The sequence below is a fragment of the Rattus norvegicus genome, chromosome 1 (genome assembly GCF_036323735.1).
Source record: "Rattus norvegicus strain BN/NHsdMcwi chromosome 1, GRCr8, whole genome shotgun sequence".
Classification (NCBI taxonomy): domain Eukaryota; kingdom Metazoa; phylum Chordata; class Mammalia; order Rodentia; family Muridae; genus Rattus; species Rattus norvegicus.
In genome coordinates this window covers 81,300,295-81,306,294 of record NC_086019.1, presented here as the reverse complement: position 1 = coordinate 81,306,294, position 6,000 = coordinate 81,300,295, and positions in this window count along the sequence as shown.

Here is a 6,000-nt window from a genome sequence, read left to right as displayed (position 1 = left end):
GTAATGCAAATTTATAAAGCCATTTAGATGATGATTGTCAGGGCTGCAAGAAGAAGGTGATGGTTTCAAGTACACAGACTTTTGAGATTGTGATGAAAATATACTACAGATCAGCTGCACAATATTAGTGTATTTTTTCTTGGACTGAACTGTACACTCTCAATGGTTAACACTAGAGATATTTATACTTTGACATTAGTTCTAATCTTAAATATAAATGGATTGTGGTTAATATATAAGATGTTCTGTTTATGTTGCATAGTCGAGAGCTACAATGATGACAGTTAACTAAAGTCAAAATTTCCATGTGCTTTTAGTTTAATGATATCAAATCTATGGTCACAATGGGGAGTTTGTGTTTTTGTGTGAAAGGAAGATTTAGAAATAAGTGTATAATATGGTAGAGTATTGTTTTTGTTGTTTTGGTTTGGGTTTCATATTTAACAGCAATCCTTGATATCAGGCAGGTGTATGATATCTTCTAAATCTCTAGTCAGGGGCTATCACACTAGGAATAGAGAAAACTAAACATACATGTGCTTGCTTTCCACAAGAAGACAGGCAAAAGTAGACTGGCTACATATGACAAGAGATCTATATGTGTATGTTTTTTTGATAACCTGTGATCCAAAACTTTTATGTGTATGTAGTGCAATTAGTAGTAATAAGGAAAACATAAGCCATAATTCAGAATAGGTGGAGTACCAAGAAATAAAACCTACCACTTATATGCATTTAATCCTTTCTTGTAATTCATTCAAGTTCAATGCTTTTCTTGATGCTTCAATGAAATTAAATTTGCTAATAGAAAAATCACCCTAAAATTATATCATTGATAAGAAAATTTAACTTGACACCCTCGGATCCCGGCCCACAGCAGCTCTCTGCTCCCAAACCCCGTGGGAGAGAGACCTCACCGCCAGGTCAGGTGGGCACTCCTGAGGCTGCAGAGCAGAAGAGACCACCAACAATGCCCACCCCTGCCCACATCCCTGGCCCAAGAGGAAACTGTATAAGGCCTCTGGGTTCCCATAGGGGAGGGCTCAGGAGCGGCAGGACCCCTGGGCCTCAGAGACTGCCGGAACCTGAAGGAAACAGACAGGATAAACAGTTCTCTGCACCCAAATCCCATGGGAGGGAGAGCTAAACCTTCAGAGAGGCAGACACGCCTGGGAAACCAGAAGAGACTGCACTCTGCACACATCCAGACGCCAGAGGAAAACACCAAACGCCATCTGGAACCCTGGTGCACGGAGGCTCCCGGAAAGAGCGGCGCAGATCTTCCCGGTTGCTGCCGCCGCGGAGAGGACTTAGGCAGTACCCCACGAGCAAACTTGAGCCTCAGAACCACAGGTAAGACCAATTTTTCCACTGCAAGAAACCTGCCTGGTGAACTCAGGACACACAGGGGCAAAATTCCTCTAGGACCGGGCACCTCCTGTGTTTACCGGAAGTCCCACACCCTCGGATCCCGGCCCGCAGCAGCTCTCTGCTCCCAAACCCCGTGGGAGAGAGACCTCAACGCCTGGTCAGGTGGGTACTCCCAAGGCTGCAGAGCAGAGGAGACCACCAACACTGCCCACCCCTGCCCACATCCCTGGCCCAAGAGGAAACTGTATAAGGCCTCTGGGTTCCCGTAGGGGAGGGCCCAGGAGCGGCAGGACCCCTGCGCCTGAGACACAGCCGGAACCGGAAGGAAACAGACAGGATAAACAGTTCTCTGCACCCAAATCCCGTGGGAGGGAGAGCTAAACCTTCAGAGAGGCAGACAAGCCTGGGAAACCAGAAGAGACTGCACTCTGCATACACATCTCGGACGCCAGAGGAAAACACCAAAGGCCATCTGAAAGCCTGGTGCACTGAAGCTCCCGGAAGGGGCGGCGCATATCTTCCTGGTTGCTGCTGCTGCAGAGACCCGTGGGCAGCATCCCACAAGCGAACTTGAGCCTCGGAACCACAGGTAAGAACAACTTTTCTGCTGCAAGAAAGCTGCCTGGTGAACTCAAGACACAGGCCCACAGGAACAGCTGAAGACCTGTAGAGAGGAAAAACTACACGCCCGAAAGCAGAACACTCTGTCCCCATAACTGGCTGAAAGAAAACAGGAAAACAGGTCTACAGCACTCCTGACACACAGGCTTATAGGACAGTCTAGACACTGTCAGAAATAGCAGAACAAAGTAACACTAGAGATAATCTGATGGCGAGAGGCAAGCGCAGGAACCCAAGCAACAGAAACCAAGACTACATGGCATCATCGAAGCCCAATTCTCCCACCAAAGTAAACATGGAATATCCAAACACACCAGAAAAGCAAGATCTAGTTTCAAAATCATATTTGATCATGATGCTGGAGGACTTCAAGAAAGACGTGAAGAACTCCCTTAGAGAACAAGTAGAAGCCTACAAAGAGGAATCGCAAAAATGCCTGAAAGAATTCCAGGAAAACATAAATAAACAAGTAGAAAAGAATAGAGAGGAGACACAAAAATCCCTGAAAGAATTCCAGGAAAACACAATCAAACAGTAAAAGGAATTAAAAATGGAAATAGAAGCAATCAAGAAAGAACACATGGAAACAGAAAATCAAAAGAAGAGACAAGGAGCTGTAGATACAAGCTTCACCAACAGAATACAAGAGATGGAAGAGAGAATCTCAGGAGCAGAAGACTCCATAGAAATCATTGACTCAACTGTCAAAGATAATGTAAAGCAGAAAAAGCTACTGGTCCAAAACATACAGGAAATCCAGGACTCAATGAGAAGATCAAATCTAAGGATAATAGGTATAGAAGAGAGTAAAGACTCCCAGCTCAAAGGACCAGTAAATATCTTCAACAAAATCATAGAAGAAAACTTCCCTAACCTAAAAAAAGAGATACCCATAAGCATACAAGAAGCCCACAGAACTCCAAATAGATTGGACCAGAAAAGAAACACCACCCGTCACATAATAGTCAAAACACCAAACACGCAAAATAAAGAAAGAATATTAAAAGCAGTAAGGGAAAAAGGACAAGTAACATATAAAGGCAGACCTATCAGAATCACACGAGACTTTTTGCCAGAAACTATGAAGGCCAGAAGATCATGGACAGATGTCATACAGACCCTAAGAGAACACAAATGCCAGACCAGGTTACTGTATCCAGCAAAACTCTCAATTAACATAGATGGAGAACCCAAGATATTCCATGACAAAACCAAATTTACACAATATCTTTCTACAAATCCAGCACTACAAAGGATAATAAAGGGTAAAGCCCAACATAAGGAGGCAAGCGATACCCTAGAAGAAGCAAGAAACTAATCGTCTTGGCAACAAAACAAAGAGAAGAAAAGCACACAAACATAACCTCACATCCAAATATGAATATAACAGGAAGCAATAATCACTATTCCTTAATATCTCTCAACATCAATGGCCTCAACTCCCCAAGAAAAAGACATAGATTAACAAACTGGATATGCAACGAGGACCCTGCATTCTGCTGCCTACAGGAAACACACCTCAGAGACAAAGACAGACACTACCTCAGAGTGAAAGGCTGGAAAACAACTTTCCAAGCAAATGGTCAGAAGAAGCAAGCTGGAGTAGCCATTCTAATATCAAATAAAATCAATTTCCAACTAAAAGTCATCAAAAAAGATAAGGAAGGACACTTCATATTCATCAAAGGAAAAATCCACCAAGATGAACTCTCAATCCTAAATATCTATGCCTCAAATACAAGGGCACCTACATACGTAAAAGAAACCTTACTAAAGTTCAAAACACACATTGCACCTCACACAATAATAGTGGGAGATTTCAACACCCCACTCTCATCAGTGGACAGATCATGGAAACAGAAATTAAACAGAGACGTAGACAGACTAAGAGAAGTCATGAGCCAAATGGACTTAACGGATATGTATAGAACATTCTATCCTAAAGCAAAAGGATATACCTTCTTCTCAGCTCCTCATGGTACTTTCTCCAAAATTGACCATATAGTTGGTCAAAAAACGGGCCTCAACAGGTACAGAAAGATAGAAATAATCCCATGCGTGCTATCAGACCACCACGGCCTAAAACTGGTCTTCAATAACAATAAGGGAAGAATGCCCACATACACGTGGAAATTGAACAATGCTCTACTCAATGATAACCTGGTTAAGGAAGAAATAAAGAAAGAAATTAAAAACTTTTTAGGATTTAATGAAAATGAAGGTACGACATACCCAAACTTATGGGACACAATGAAAGCTGTGCTAAGAGGAAAACTCATAGCGCTGAGTGCCTGCAGAAAGAAACAGGAAAGAGCATATGTCAGCAGCTTGACAGCACACCTAAAAGCTCTAGAGCAAAAAGAAGCAAATACACCCAGGAGGAATAGAAGGCAGGAAATAATCAAACTCAGAGCTGAAATCAACCAAGTAGAAACAAAAAGGACAATAGAAAGAATCAACAGAACCAAAAGTTGGTTCTTTGAGAAAATCAACAAGATAGAGAAACCCTTAACCAGACTAACGAGAGGACCCAGAGAGTGTGTCCAAATTAACAAAATCAGAAATGAAAAGGGAGACATAACTACAGATTCAGAGGAAATTCAAAAAATCATCAGATCTTACTATAAGAGCCTATATTCAACAAAACTTGAAAATCTACAGGAAATGGACAATTTCCTAGACAAATACCAGGTACCTAAGTTAAATCAGGAACAGGTAAACCAGTTAAACAACCCCATAAGTCCTAAGGAAATAGACGCAGTCATTAAAGGTCTCCCAACCAAAAAGAGCCTAGGTCCAGACGGGTTTAGTGCAGAATTCTATCAAACCTTCATAGAAGACCTCATACCAATATTATCCAAACTATTCCACAAAATTGAAACAGATGGATCACTCCTGAACTCCTTCTATGAAGCCACAATTACTCTTATACCTAAACCACACAAAGACCCAACAAAGAAAGAGAACTTCAGACCAATTTCCCTTATGAATATCGACGCAAAAATACTCAATAAAATTCTGGCAAACCGAATCCAAGAGCACATCAAAACAATCATCCACCATAATCAAGTAGGCTTCATCCCAGGCATGCAGGGATGGTTTAATATACGGAAAACCATCAACGTGATCCATTATACAAACAAACTGAAAGAACAAAACCACATGATCATTTCATTAGATGCTGAGAAAGCATTTGAGAAAATTGAACACCCCTTCATGATAAAAGTCCTGGAAAGAATAGGAATTCAAGGCCCATAACTAAACATAGTAAAAGCCATATACAGCAAACCAGTTGCTAACATTAAACTGAATGGAGAGAAACTTGAAGCAATCCCACTAAAATCAGGGACTAGACAAGGCTGCCCACTCTCTCCCTACTTATTCAATATAGTTCTTGAAGTTCTAGCCAGAGCAATCAGACAACAAAAGGAGGGCAAGGGGATACAGACCGGAAAAGAAGAAGTCAAAATATCACTATCTGCAGATGATACAATAGTCTATTTAAGTGATCCCAAAAGTTCCACCAGAGAACTTCTAAAGCTGATAAACAACTTCAGCAAACTGGCTGGGTATAAAATTAACTCAAATAAATCAGTAGCCTTCCTCTACACAAAACAGAAACAAGCCAAGAAAGAAATTAGGGAAATGACACCCTTCATAATAGACCCAAATAATATAAAGTACCTCGGTGTGATTTTAACCAAGCAAGTAAAAGATCTGAACAATAAGAACTTCAAGACACTGAAGAAGGAAATTGAAGAAGACCTCAGAAGATGGAAAGATCTCCCATGCTCATGGATTGACAGGATTAATATAGTAAAAATGGCCATTTTACCAAAAGCGATCTACAGATTCAATGCAATCCCCATCAAAATACCAATCCAATTCTTCAAAGAGTTAGACAGAACAATTTGCAAATTCATCTGGAATAACAAAAAACCCAGGATAGCTAAAACTATCCTCAACAATAAAAGGACGTCAGGGGGAATCACTATCCCTAAACTCAAG